This window comes from Bubalus bubalis, chromosome 6 (assembly GCF_019923935.1).
Source record: "Bubalus bubalis isolate 160015118507 breed Murrah chromosome 6, NDDB_SH_1, whole genome shotgun sequence".
Taxonomy (NCBI): domain Eukaryota; kingdom Metazoa; phylum Chordata; class Mammalia; order Artiodactyla; family Bovidae; genus Bubalus; species Bubalus bubalis.
In genome coordinates this window covers 52,522,207-52,535,206 of record NC_059162.1, presented here as the reverse complement: position 1 = coordinate 52,535,206, position 13,000 = coordinate 52,522,207, and the positions used below count along the sequence as shown (strand labels likewise).

At 40.6% G+C, this 13,000-nt stretch overlaps 1 long non-coding RNA gene across 1 annotated transcript in view; it reads right to left on the bottom strand.

The window, feature by feature from the left end:
* Nucleotides 1–11,088: 11,088 nt before the first annotated feature.
* Nucleotides 11,089–13,000, bottom strand: part of LOC123334060 — a 5,009-nt gene continuing 3,097 nt past the window's right edge. The window contains exon 2 of the long non-coding RNA XR_006551813.2: nucleotides 11,089–13,000. This exon is cut by the window's right edge and continues 791 nt beyond it. This is a non-coding gene — a long non-coding RNA (uncharacterized LOC123334060).

Genomic DNA, 13,000 nt, shown 5'->3' with positions numbered 1-13,000 from the left:
GTCTCCATTTCCATTTGGTGAACCACGTGGTTTCAGGAACTCTGACCCCATAGCTCTAAGAGTAGAATTCATGACTTAAGCCAAGTCAGTCAGAGCCTTCCATCTTCCTAGCCCCAATAACTGGTTCTGAAATGTGCATGAGACTTAAGCTGGTCTAATCAGAGTGAAACTTGAGACATTTGCTAGAAATCCTGGAACAAAGATACTCTCTTTTCCAAACAGGATGTAAAAGCACGTAGCCTTGGAACTACTAGCAGCCACCTAGGGATCATGAGGGTAGTGCCCTTATGCTAAAGTATATATGGCAGAAGGTAAAATCAGTTGATGGGAAACCAGTCCTGGAGAGACTTCACTGAGCTTTGCCTGAACCCAGACCTCCACATATGACAGTTACAAAAGCCAATAAATCATTCTACTTTCTAAGTGGAAGTGTTAGTGTCCGACTCTTTATAAGTCCATGGACTGTAGCCCACCAGGCTTTTCTGTCCATGAAATTCTCTAGGCAAAAGTACTAGAATGGGCTGCCATTCCCTTCTCTAGGGGATCTTCCCAATCCAGGGATCCCAATCCAGGGTCTTCTGCTTTGCAGGCAGATTCTTTACTGTCTGAGCCACCAGGGAAACCTTTCTAAGTCAGTTTCTATTATTTGAAATTGAAAGCATCCCAAATGATTCAATCAAAAGGTTTTTCTCTTGGTGGTGGTCCAGTGGTTAAGATTCTGCACTTCCAATGCAGTGTGGGGCAGGTTTGATCCCTGACCAGGGAATGAAGATCCCACATGTCGTGTGGTATGGCAAAATAAAAGTATACTTAAAAATCTCTTGAATCCATTCACTTCTTTCTGTTTCTACCACTCTAGTCTAAATTACCATTATTTTCTATCTGGATTATTGCAACAGCTTCCTAACTAGTTCTCCTGCTTTTTCAGTTGTTCCCCTTCCCACTCCATTCTCCATGAATAGTCAGCATGATCTTTTAAAAAATTCAAATGAGATTAAATCACTCCTCAGCTAAAGTCCTTTAATGACTTCTTATTAAGATTAGGATAGAGTCCATTCCCTAACAAAGCCAACTAGGTCCCATGTGATTTGGTCTCTAAACTTCTTCAACATTTTCATCTTGTGTCAGTCTCCCTGGGTCTTTAAAGTCCAGGCACAATTACCTTTCTGCAGTTCCTTGAAGATACACCATGTTCTTTTCTGCCTCGGGTCTTCTGTACACGCTGTTCCATCTGCCTAGTGCAGACTCTTCCCCAGCTTATGACCACGCATCGCCCCACTCTTTTGTCTACATTGCCCTTTGCATCTAAAAGGTGTTCCTCACAGAAGCCTACGATTGCAGGCCCCCTCATCACGTTTCCACTCTCTGTCTCTCCTTCATAGCATGCTCACCATTCTATTTACTTATTTAACTGTTTTCCCCTCATGCTTTCTTCAAAGGTATATAATCACCACCCACCCCAGAATAGGCCTGGAACATAGCAGGTACTCAATAAATGGGTTAATAAATTAATTCTATTTCATTTTTTAGCTTTATAACCATAAGCAACCTACTTAACCTCCTTGAGCTTCAGTTTCTTCATCTTTAAAAGAAGTGTAAGTGATAATACCCATCTGAAAAAGCTGTTTAAAGATTAAATTTGGGCACATGGCAAATGGTTCATGAATCTCTGGTAAGTAGGATATCCCAAGTCAAGGATCTCTCTAGATCTCAGGAAGTGAAAAAGAACCCTAGGAATCAGGCACTTTATCATCTACACTTCCAATCAAACTGGAGTGAGAGGGAGCACATCCGCTGCAAGAAGCTTTTTGAAAAGGCCCCAAGGACAACCATGCCATTCAAAGGAGCTGAAACAAGGGACTTGCCTCGTGGTCCAGTGGTTAAGACTCCACACTCCCAATGCAGGGGCCTGGGGTTCAATCCCTGGTCAGGGAACTAGATCCCACATGTGGCAACTAAGACCTGCTGCCACTGCTAAGTCGCTTCAGTTGTGTCTGACTCTGTGCGACCCCATAGACGGCAGCCCACCAGGCTCCCCTGTCCCTGGAGCAGCCAAAAAATAAAAAAGGAGTTGAAAGAATTCCTAAGCAAAACACTAGGTGGATACTTCAGAAGAAACCAATTGGTAAACCACTGAAGCGACTTAGCACACTTGCTCACACTTCCAAATAAATGGCAAGAATGACTAGTTCCTGTTCTCTATGACATGGCTTTAAAATGTGAAGGCTGAATTTCAGCCCTGGGGGACTATTATCCAATTTTCAAGTCTCCATCAAATACACCATGGATCCTCCCATGTATTCAATTATATGCTTGAACTCTTGCCTCATACTGAGCACTGCATTAAGAAATGTATGTACACTGTCTTGTTTCATCTAATCCTCAAACTCTACATAGTAGGTCTCATTATTTACAATTTGTACATGAGAACACTGAGGACTCAGTTCTCGTCGAATTCAGCACTAAATCTTTCTTTATAGCATTTCTGATTTCTGATTTTTTGGTTTCTTAATTCATTTAACATCCTCACCAGATTGTAAGTTCCTTGAGGGCAGGCGCCTTGTTTGCTTTGTACACTTTTTTGCAAGAGCTCAGATTAGTGCCTGTAGCATATTTGTCACTTATTGTTCAATACTTATTTGTTGAATAAACAAGTGAATGGATGCTTTAATCTGAGGGACCAAAGAGAGGAGAATTGGGGGCTTGAACTATAACAATACAAAGTCAAACTAAATATGCAGAAAAGACTCAGCATCCGATGTAGGCCAGGTGGTTTTTCAATATCTGGGAACTGATGGGAAATATGCCAACAGCCCATTAAAGTCAGCATTCAGGGTATAAAGACCTGCCTTCCCTCGGGTCCTGAGTGGCTGTTTGGTGTCTACAGGATGCTCTGTGGAGCCCCAGGGCCCTCATTTGTATTAGAGGCAAAAGCGAGTTCTAAACTCAACTTGAATGGGACAAATATGTTCTTTTCACTTAATGATATAACATACTATCAGCCACATAAAAAATGAAATGTATGTGTTCATTTGCTATTTGAGGAGTTTTTTCAACATGTATGCAGGAGCTGTGTCAGCCGCTAACTGGTGATCCCCTCTTGACACCCTTTCCCAAGAGTATTGCATAGATAAACATACTTTATTTGAACAAGACCAATGACAGCAAAATTGCTTGCTTGTCTCTAAAAAGACTCTAATAATGTGCACCAAGGGAGCAGCCCATGGTCTGACCAAAGTTTTTCCCCCAGTGTAAACCATAAAATCCATTTCAATAGCTAGAACAGAGCAGTTTAAAGTGCGTCCCTAGTTAATTATATCCAAAGAGTAATAATAAAATCAACTATTAAATTTTAGAACTTCCTCTTTAAAGTATTAAATATTTGGCAACAGCAAAGCAGTTAAATTTTTCTCCCAACATGCTTTCCCTGATTTGGCTGGCCTATGAGAAGAATACTTAGGTGAATTCTTTCAGTGAGCTAGAAAGGGAATGTATTTTTCCTGTGAATAAATATTTCGGATAAACCCTTTGTTTCTGCCAGATGTGTGTGGCTTGTTAAGTAACAGATTGCTCAACGGGAACATTCACTTCATAAGAAGATACAACTGAGTCACAAATCCTCTGTAATAATTGACGGGACATGACAAAAAAAAAATTGTTAAACCTAAACCAAAAGGTCGCCTGAGCCCTAATCCAGTGTTTGGGGCCTTGACTCAGTTGCCTCAGCAGGTTTCAAGCTTCAGGCATTTTCTGGCCTTTAAAATTTGGCCCTTGATAATGTCAGTCCACCCCAATGGGGAAGACACTTGCTGCTGACTGAAGCACGTGTCTGCACTAGGCTGGGATGAAAGAATCCAGTTTCTGTGGAAATCATCCAGGAAGCAGCAGCTTTGGCTCCTAGCACACAATTTGATTAGGAAGCTAGGATTCTGCTCCCTTTGGTAACTTCACTCTCAGATATAAGAAGGATTAAGAGGCTCCGTGGAAGAGCATTCAGAACTTGATCTTTCGAGGCTGCAGGCACTGGTTGCTGACATTCGTCTAACCCCATGCTATTTGTTTTCTTCAGTTTCCCATTTGAAAAGCTGCACGAGTAATGTGGAGAGTGAGCACTCCTTCCTAAAGAGGCACTAGAATATGTAGGTCACATCAAAGCCAGCCTTCTTGCCTCTTAGGAAAGCTAGAGGAGGATGGAAACCTTACTGCTGTCTTTAAGGACAGAGATTATATTCTGGGGACATCTTGCTGGGCTGCTTTAGATAAGAGTTGTATCTGTGAACTGTCTGGATTGTGGACCAGATAATGGACTGAACTTACATCACAAGGAAGCCCACTTGGAACTAACAGAAGCAAACAATAAACAAGAGCCTCCAAGACAAAGGGAAGCAGAAATGGTGCTGTGGGTAGGATCCTCACAGTTACCAGGCATCTGTCCAGTGGACCTCACTTGCCTGCCCCTCCAAAGTGAAGTCGCTCAGTCGTGTCCAACTCTTTGCGACCCCATGGACTGTAGCCTGCCAGGCCCCTTGTCCAGGGATTTTCCAGGCCAAACGCAAATCCATGTCAGAGCATACCCATGGGAGAAACAAGGCTGCCCTCTGCACAACAGCCCCTGCAGAGGGAAGGGGGCAGGTGCTGCTGCATCCTCCCAGACAGTAGACGTGGAGTTTAAGGCCTTTTCCAGACGCAGAGAGTGGAAGTGGATGGCCTTTTGTAGGTGGATGGAGCCTAGATGTTCAGCTAGGCAATCTAAAAAGGACTCATAGTTTTAATTATGCTCTTGTTTTACAAAGAAAGTAACTGAGATAATGTTATACCAGGACAATTTCTTGAAAAAAGATGGAAAAAAAATTTTTTTAAAGAAAGAAGGAAAAGAATCTGGTCTTAAGCTGTCTCAGCCTAAATCTGCAATTAAAAATTTATTAAGAGCACATCTTCCCAGGTGGCGCTAGTGGTAAAGAATCTGCTTGCTAATACTGGAGATGCAAGAGACGCGGGTTCGATCCCTGGGTTGGGAAGATCCCTGGAGGAGGAAATGGCAACCCACTCCAGTATTCTTGCCTGAGAAATCCCACGGACAGAGGAGCCTGGCGGGATACAGTCCATGGGGTCGCAAAGAGTTGGACACGACTGAGTGAGCACACACGCACGCGCGCGCACACACACACACACAAGAGCATAACAGATGCCTAGTGTGAAGATATAATGACAAATAAGATATAAGTGGTCATGATGATAAGATAGAGGACAGATACTCATGTCAACACATAAATGCCATGCAGTTGTGACTGGTACAATTACAGAGGTAGAGGGCAATTAGAAGAGACTGGCACCTCAGTTTAGGAGCTCATGAAGGCTTCACTGCAGAAGACGCATTTAATCTGACCCTGAGGAACTTCCCTGGTGGTCCAGCGGATGAGAATCCACCTGGCAATGCAGGGAACACAGGTTTAACCCCTGGTCTGGGAAGATTCCACATGCTGCAGGGCAACTAAGCCCGTGTGCCACAACTACTGAGCCTGCACGCTCCAACTAGTGAAGCCCGCCCGCCCTGGAGCCTGTGCTCTACAGTAAGAGAAGGCACTGCAGCAAGAAGCCCGGGCACCACAACTGGAGAGTAGCCCCACCTGCTGCAACGAGAGAAAACCCCTGCACAGCAACGAAGACCCAGCACAAGCACAGTCCTCCCCAAAAAGAAAGAAAATAAATAGAAAAATCTGATCTTGACAGGACATGTTTCCAGGTGGACACAGGATAGAGCAGACAGTGTTCCAGGAAGAAATAACTCAGACAATGTATGATTTAAATGTCTCAGGTGATCATGGACCTAGAAGTGGTTCAGTCTGGTTGGATTGAGTCTGAGGGCATGTATCAATGTGTAGCTGCACACATGGGGCTTTCTTTGAGAGGTCAGATTGGGAAGGCTGCAGGAGATCATGAAAGATCTTGTATTCCAAGCTAAGTAGTTTGGACTTGATCCTATAAGTAGCATGGTGTCATGAAAGATTTTCAGTTCAGTTCAGTTCAGTTGCTCAGTCGTGTCCGACTCTTTGCGACCCCATGAATCGCAGCACGCCAGGCCTCCCTGTCCATTACCAACTCCCGGAGTTCACTCAGACTCATGTCCATCGAGTCGGTGATGCCATCCAGCCATCTCATCCTCTGTCATCCCCTTCTCCTCTTGTCCCCAATCCCTCCCAGCATCAGAGTCTTTTCCAATGAGTCAACTCTTCGCATCAGGTGGCCAAAGTACTGGAGTTTCAGCTTCAGCATCATTCCCTCCAAAGAAATCCCAGGGCTGATCTCCTTCAGAATGGACTGGTTGGATCTCCTTGCAGTCCAAGGGACTCTCAAGAGTCTGCTCCAATACCACAGTTCAAAAGCATCAATTCTTCGACACTCAGCCTTCTTCACAGTCCAACTCTCACATCCATACATGACCACAGGAAAAACCACAGCCTTGACTAGATGGACCTTTGTTGGCAAAGTAATGTCTCTGCTTTTCAATATGCTATCTAGGTTGGTCATAACTTTCCTTCCAAGGAGTAAGCATCTTTTAATTTCATGGCTGCAGTCACCATCTGCAGTGATTTTAAAGACTGTAAATCAAACTGGGCTGTAGACGGATCATTAGGAAATCAGCATGCTGACACATGGGTTGCAAAGGACCAAACCTGGATGAACAGGCCCACTGAGAAGTTATTCCTTCATTCGTCCATATATTTATTGAGCACCGCTGATGCACCAGGCACTTTGCAGAGGCATCTGTGATTATGCTGGTGTTGGAGACTAAGGCAAGAGAGATTGTGAGCACGCACAGAACTTCCTGCATGAGTAGTCGGAAGTGAAGAATGTAGTAGTCTGGGTGATTTCTGTTCTCTTTCTATATTCTGTTTGCATCCAGAGGCAAGTTCTTCCCCATCTGCCCTCATCCTTGTATATAACAAAAGTTGCTCTCAGGAAGTCTAATAAACCCTATGATGTACTGGATTACTTCTCCCAGAAGCATAGGTCTTGAAGCAGTAATCGGAAGCCTTGAGACACTGGAAAGAAATCGTGATGGTAAATTTCCAGAACTGGGTAAGAAGTACTTTGTATCAGGATCTCTGCCATGTAAGAGGGTATCTGCTCTAGCTCTCAGGACAACCTTGGGTTCCACGCAAAGCAGTGAATAACTAGCTTGATGTCCCTCACTTCCTGGGCACAGTCCCCCAGGTCCCAGATTTCCTCTCTCTTGCCCAGAGTACCTCTTCTCACCCAGTGTGCACACACACCCAGTAGTCATGCAGAGGTCTTATCCTAAAACAATTTTTTTCCATCACAAGATTAAGCATGTCTGCCAGGAAGGACAATTTGCTTCATGAAGGTGCAGTTCCAGAAAACTTTCAACTGTCTCATTATAGAGCTAGACCCATGCCACTTCCTGAGATGGTAAACTTCTCTTCAGGGAATAAAAACAGTCTCAGGATTTGAAGAGTCCCTCCTCTCTACCCCAGAATCTCTCCTTATCATCTCCCTCCTTTCTCCTCTCCACTACTCTCTGAGCCCCTCCCAAGTCTAAGCCCTTTCTTCACCTGTGCTCATCTATAGACACTGGCATTTACATATTCACAAACTGCTTTTAAAAAATTTTTTCTCATTTACTTATTTTTTAATTTTTATTCTTTTTCTCTTTTATTTTTTCTCTTGTTTGATGTTCCACACAAGGAGAGTAGGATATGGTTCCTAACCAAGACATCTCATCAGTGTGGTGCCATTGAGGGCCACCATGTGCCTTGAGAGACGAGAATGCTCTTGGTAGACCTTAATTGTCAAGGTAGGCCTCGGGAGAAATGCAGGATTTGAAATAACTCTTGAAAGAAGAGAAATTTTCAGGTGGAATAAGAGCATAAAAGAAGAGATAAAGAACAGTAAGCCTGGCTCAACATCACTCATTATCAGAGAAATGCAAATCAAAACCACAATGAGGTACCATCTCACGCCGGTCACAATGGCTGCTATCAAAGTCTACAAACAATAAATGCTGGCGAGGGTTTAAAAGGGAACCCTCGTTCAATGCATGAGACAGGGTGCTCAGGGCTGGTCCACTGGGATGACCCAGAGAGATGGGATGGGGAGGGAGGTGGGAGGGGGGCTCAGGATGGGGAACACATGTACACCTATGGCTAATTCATGTCAATATATGGCAAAACCACTACAATACTGTAAAGTAATTAGCCTCCAATTAAAATAAATATAAAAATAAATAAAAGGAAACCCTCTTACACTGTTGGTAGGAATACAAACTAATACAACCACTATGGAGAACAGTGTAGAGATTCCTTAAAAAACTGAAAATACATCTGCCATACAACCCAGTGATCCCACTGCTGGGCATACAAATTGAGGAAACCAGAACTGAAAGAGACACGTGTAACCCAATGTTCATCGCAGCACTGTTTACAACAGCTAGGACATGGAAGCAACCTAGATGCCCACTGGCAGACAAATGGATAAGAAAGTCATGGTACATATACACAATAGAATATTACTCAGCTATTAAAAAGAATGCATTTGAATCAGTTCTAATGAGGTGGATGAAACTGAAGCCTATTATACAGAGTGAAGTAAGTCAGAAAGAAAAACACCAATATAGTATATTAACGCATATATATGGAATTTAGAAAGATGGTAATGATGACCCTATATGCAAGACAGCAAAAGAGACACAGATATAAAGAACAGACTTTTGGATTCTGTGGGATGTGGCAGAAGGCAAGGGTGGGATGATTTGAGAGAACAGCATTGAAACATGTATATTACCATATGTCCAATAGATCACCAGTCCAAGTTTGATGCATGAAACAGGGCACTCAAAGCCAGTGCACTGGGACAACCCATAGGGATGGGATGGGGAGGGAGGTGAGAGGGGGGTTCGGGATGGGGGACACATGTACACCCATGGCTGACTCATGTCAATATACGGCAAAAACCACCCCAATATTGTAAAGTAATTAGCCTCCAATTAAAACAATAATTAAAAAAAAAAGTAAGCCTGGCTTGCCTGCAATAAAAGGCACTACTGACAAGGGAGAGCAGGAGATAGGCTGCTTAAATAATATGAACCAGATAAAGATGTTATGCCTGCCTGCATTATGGAGTCTTAGCTTAATGCGGAATCTTATGATCTAGTTGAGAGAATGAATGAGGAAAGTGCTCTGCGAGGAAGATCAAGTTGATCTTCCTCAATGAATCACAAGACACTGAATTAAAAGAGAAGGAAGTGAAAGCAGGGATATTAGGAGACTATCGGAACAATCTAGCAGTAGTCCAGATAAGTGAGGACAAAGACCAGAAAGAAGAAAGGGCAGAGCCCAGAGAAATTATAGAAGGAAGATTCAAACATCCACTTCATATTAAGCTACATACATCCCAGAGTTCAATTCGGGGGCAAACTGTTCATTTCTTGTGGACTGTGGAATAACCTACCAATAGGGCTAGCTACATCAATATAGAAAACCAAGACAGAGAAAGAATTTGGGGGATTTTTTCCCTGATTTCACTATTTGGGAGAAAATTCTTAATCTCTCCTGTGCTGCAGGTATAAATGTAGCCCAAAGATGATCATAGGGTGGAGGTGAAAATGTAACATTTTTGATACTTAATCTTGTAGTCAATCAAGAAGTCAATCAAGATATGGCACTAGGTCATGTGTTCGATCTCAGCCTAACAGGTATAATAACCAACATTTACCTCACTCAACAACCCCATAAAGTTCACAACAACCCCATAAAGTTAGTATCAGTATTATTTCCATTTTATAATCAAAGGAACTCAGGAAGGTTAAGCATCTTTCTAAGATCACTCATTTAGAAAGAGAGCAGAAATCTGAATTCAGGTCTTTTGACTTCAAAGTCCATGCTCTTCCCCCAACATCATTGAATTTTCAGTCCAACAGTGCAAAGCAGAGGTTTCTTCTTTTTAAAGAATCAGAATTAAAGGATCAGAATTTTAGGTGTTTGTTCTCTTTAAAGGACTGGAATTTTAGGATATAGTCTGATGAGTCTTGACATTTCCTTAATGTAACAAGTTAAGTCTTTATTTAAGAGAGAACAACTTGCAATTTTCTTCCACTGGTGGGCTAGACAGATAATAAAAATGATAGCAAAGGTTATTAAAATTTATATGGAGACTAACACAGATTGGAATAACTACAAAGTGAATTCTTTAAGCAGCAATAGAAAGGTGGTGAAATAGCACAATATGAAAGAAAATGCTCCTTCAGCTTCTGATGCCTAAATATGCTATCAAAAGACTTCTCAGTTCTCAAATGCCAGTATTTTCTGTTCCTCTAGAACCTAGTCTTAATGCAAAATATCAAAGTCAGCGGGATAGTAGGTGTCCCAAAATGTCTTAATTTAGAGAATTAGTGTTAACTGAGCCTGATTAGTTCCATTTATCTCTAATTAATTACCTTTATCTAATTAGACACTTTGTTTCCAGTAGACATGGAGTCAAGTAGACTAGATTATTAGTGTAGTCATTGTGCCTTTACAAAATCCTGAAATTAATGAAACGTGCAAAAGAATCTGCGGTTCTAATTGCACAGGTGTTGCCTTATGGCAAAGCTTTATCATCTGATTACACCAAGGGGTTATTAGTGACTTTTTATATAGAGGATGAGCCTATGAAACGTACCTTAGCAACAGCTCATTAGTTTAGGGTTGTTACTGTATTATTTATTACATTCAGCCTTCCCCATTATCTAGATTGATTCATGGACCTATATGTTTTTCCTCTCCTCTGTGCAGGAAAAAAAATTAAATAAAATAGAATAAACCATCATTATGAAGAGTCCAGATGCGATGTGGAAAAATGCAAAATGTCTTCATCAGCTACAATTTGACTCTTTAATAAAAAAAGCTCTAAAGTTAGGTGAGATCAGAATCAAATTTATGGGGTTTTATTTCTATAGAAAAAGAACCAATTTAAATTACTGAGGAGTATGGAATGCTTCATATATGTGATCAAAAGAGCCATGTGGCTGTCCTAATGTCTTCACATAAGTGAACTGGCATACTAAGGTATTTGAAAGAAAAAAGCAAACTGTTTTTACACTAAAATACATGTATATTTATTTTCATTTTATATCTTTCCAAAAGGAGTTGAAGAGACATCTCTACAACATTTATAAAAATCCATCTCTCATTTTACTTTTTGCTTTGTTTTCCTTAAGAATAATTTGTTGTAGATGGGGAAAACTGTAACAAATCATACAATCTAGCTTAGCTGAAAAAGCAAGATTTCAGTGCTCACTTACAAAAGTGAAAAGTGTTTTTTCATGGCAAGGTTAGGTGTCTGCAAAAAACGAAAACATCTCAACCTCTGTATTTTTTTTTTTTACTCGTAACCATATGAATAAGCATTGTTTTTCACAATCATAGAGTAATTAAACAGCTAGAAGTAAATCCAAACACAATCCTATTCCAATATACAAACATGTTTATTGACAAAGCAGTAATTCCTTTAAATAATTTGTCAACATAAATATGTCAAATGGGTTTTAAAATAATTTCTCTCTCCGTTCCCCAACAAAAATTCCCTACTGATATGAGATATATATTGCTGTTCACTTACTGCTGAACCTAAATTAGTGAAATGATAACAGGTAACCATTTTTATGTAGCACATGACAACTAATTTGAGTGGTAATAATGAATGTTTAATGATGCTCCTTTCAATCATGAACATAAAACTTTTTGTGTATTCTTACCAAAAATATAACCATTAATCTAAAAATTATAGTTGCAATTGAAATAACAACCAAGAATTATAGATTATAATCAAGTCATAACATTGCATAAATACTACACATGAACACAAATACAGGGGACATGTAGGAAGCACTGGCTTCCTATTTTTATTCAATCCAAATCCCTGTTTTGAAATTTATGAAAGTTGTGTGATTTAGGAGAGAAGATACCTGAATCCAGATGTTAAAAAGCTATTATTTCTATCAACAAATAAGTGCAATAGTCAACGTCATTTTCCCTTCTCACTAGCTTACAATTTCTAAACAAAAATAATATGTATATAAAAATGTGTCCCCTAGATAGTTAACAGTTTTAGAATACTCTATTTAGATCAAGGAAAAAGTGAACATAAAATTTATGAGAATTGCAGAATTTTTATATCTTAAATTTGACTTTTTATATATAATTTCCTTAATTGTATTCCTCCACCAGACTATAAATGTGGCATTGGGAAAAGGAAGAAGGACATCTGAAAAATGTGATATGTATTAAAATGGCCTTTTTTCACTGATGGAAAATATCTTTCCTTAAATTTCCAAATTATATTATTCCTGATATTCAATTAAGATCTGCATTTCATATGCTCACGATGTTGCCAAGATACACCTCTCCCTCCTTTCCTGGTTGGGTTTGATTCCTTGTTACAGGGTAGCTGAAAACCAGTGCCATTGTGGTCACACATATGCAGTTTAACATCCAATCCCAGGGCTCTGTATTATTTTTTAATTGTTTTAAAAGACTCATTGTGCTTATAAAACTCAAGATGGGGGGAACCTTAATAACGTGGGAAACAGTAGACAATAATATGTGCAGTTTTTCCCAGTTATGATCCTCTTTATCAGAAATTAATGTCCAGTTGAATGGTGCATCATACCAGCATCAGCTCATCAATATGCTTCTGCCTCTTTAAAACTCCAGCTTACAGGCCAAGGTGCATGTGTTGGGTCACATCCTCCAGGTGTGTACATACTCACTGAACACATTTCTAACTGAGCAGTATTCTTGACTAAAGCCAAGGCAAGATCAAATGAGAAAAAGAATTCCCAATGTCCTTTGTAAACTATAAAGTGCTTCAGAAATATAATTTGGCAGCATTCTTAGGTAATGCTGTAGAATACTCAACTCCTGAGGAAGCTTCATTTGTTCACCCAGCAGCCTTGCTACTGCCCCTACACAAAAGTTGTTATCTTTCCTGGGTTCTTTTTGGC